This window comes from Trachymyrmex septentrionalis, unplaced genomic scaffold, assembly GCF_001594115.1.
Source record: "Trachymyrmex septentrionalis isolate Tsep2-gDNA-1 unplaced genomic scaffold, Tsep1.0 scaffold17, whole genome shotgun sequence".
Classification (NCBI taxonomy): domain Eukaryota; kingdom Metazoa; phylum Arthropoda; class Insecta; order Hymenoptera; family Formicidae; genus Trachymyrmex; species Trachymyrmex septentrionalis.
Window position 1 is genome coordinate 1697911 of NW_017304864.1, and position 2236 is coordinate 1700146.

The 2236-nt window shown below is 34.4% G+C and overlaps 1 protein-coding gene across 2 annotated transcripts in view; it reads left to right on the top strand.

Moving 5' to 3' along the window:
- LOC108746428 (protein NDNF-like) overlaps positions 1-2236 on the top strand; it is a 10481-nt gene that overhangs the window by 732 nt on the left and 7513 nt on the right. The gene's annotated exons all lie outside the window — the stretch shown is intronic.

Consider the following 2236-nt stretch of genomic DNA (forward strand, 5'->3'; position numbering starts at 1 on the left):
CGCACTGTCGCAATTATAACCGCAAAAATGCTCGAGCGATTGTCAGTTTGAATGCAACGTGAACTCTATTATAAGATCTGGTTATATGTATATATGTATATCATTATGAACCTTTTGTATTTCTTTTTTTCTCGAAGGACCAGGTTTACCAAAATTGCGAAAGAAACTCTTAACTTGGAATTAATTTCTTATCACTGAAATTTTTAAATATTACTTTAAAAATGATTCAGTGACTTACTTTTTTGCGCTCTTTCGTTTCTCAATTTAAAATTGCTTTATTGACACTTTATGTATTGTGTAAAATGTTAATTGTTAAATATGATAAAAATAACCTAATTTTGTGCTCCAATCTTTTACTAAAGATTCTATTTCGTATTCCGCATTTTTGCGATTTATTTTATTTGTATAACGTTATTTACAATTTTTTATTCTGCTGATTTAATTAACCCTTACAATGGTATTTCGGTCCTTTACATTTACATACGATGTTCGTGTAACGATTAATTTTTATTACTTTTACAAATATATAAAAATTATTAAGTAATTCTCGCATACATTTTAACACCTTTACTTATAAAGTTATATTAAAAAAGGTAGAGATTATTACTCGAACTACCAAATGCTCCTAGTATTTCAAAGAAAAAAAATTTACAAGGTAACTCAATCATGTGCATTAAGGATTAAGATATACATTCAAACTATCAATCAATAATCAGGAATGATCAACGTTTAAAATTGAGAACATTTTAAATTGTTTTGCAACGATTAGGCATTTGCAATAAGATCCAGTGCAGCAATCGCATTTCCAAATAAATTCTAATATAGTAAAATTAGCGCGCGCAATTATAACCGTGCATGCTGCGTGCGTATACCTTCAATCGGCGGGAAATATTTAAGCAACTGCAATTTGTGCGTGCGTAAATTGTTTGCTCGATACGCACAAACTTGGAACTACGAACGTTTACAGGAATGTCACGCACCCCGTGCCGCGTTTCGTCAACCACGAGTGGACAATCATACGTAATTCTGTTCTTATTCGTCGTTGTGTAGTGAATACGGCAAGATGTTGTGTCGACGCACATGAAAGGTCTTTGGCGTTGCAAAAATCACGCTGTCAATCGCTACTTCCATCGAAAGTAACTTTTGCAACGAAACTTTTATTTAAAAAAAATGAGATTATAGCTATTTTCTACGATAAATTCGCAATCACTATACAATTGTTAAAAGAGAAAATAATTTGCAATAACTACTTTAATTGTAACCGATAAATGACATGGATGATGGAGTATAGATAGAAAATTGATTGAAGGATAAAGGAGTGAATATAACTTGTTAGACTAGTTTAATTTGTTTTCGCTTATTTTAATTTATTACGTTTTACATAGTCTCGCGTTTATCAAAAAAGGCATACCATATATCTTATATGGCCAGGTAGCTGCTTCAAGTTTCCCGACGATAAGAGAAAACGGAGACTGCGCGCCGCCGCGCCGCGCTGACTGTTGCATGCGCGATGGAAACGGACGATAAAATTTGGTCGCTCCGTTATTGTCCACGTGCTCCTTTACGCCCTCACAATATGCACCCGGTGTCTAATGGCCCGATCCGTCGCGACGCCACGCGTCATAAAGTCCTTCTATCGGATGGCTTCCGCGAAACTCCGAGTGAAGTCGAAGTACAGATTTACACACTTCTCTCTTGACTTCACAATTTTGCAAAAAAACAGATATTTATATGTCTGACTTACAAGAAAAGTCCTTGTAAACTGAGGACGCACTGTCAAAGACGCATTGAAGTGACGTTTTCAATTCGATTTGGTATGTTCGCACTGTTGAAGATCCTTGATGGATGACACTCGCGCAAAACGAGATGTTTGTGTGATTTATACATACAGAATATCGCGGTAAAGTGTAAAATTCTTGAACCAAAATAGAAGTTTGAAGAGAACGTTTGAATGATCAAGTGAAATGACTTTTGTTAAGAAACAATTGTAAAATTTCGTAATATTTAGTTAGAATATAGATTATATATATGATTACTTATGAATGTTCACATCGTGTTGGACGTTTTTAAGAATGAAGTAAAATTCTTCTGTTGAATTTCGAGCGCAGCAAACATTAATAGATGCTACTTCCTCGTGCCTCAGATATCTTCATTCGTGCTACACAGAAGACATGAACACTTCCTATGTCATATGTCGCGAAATATTATTGTGAAATGATGTTTATCCATTTGCTTG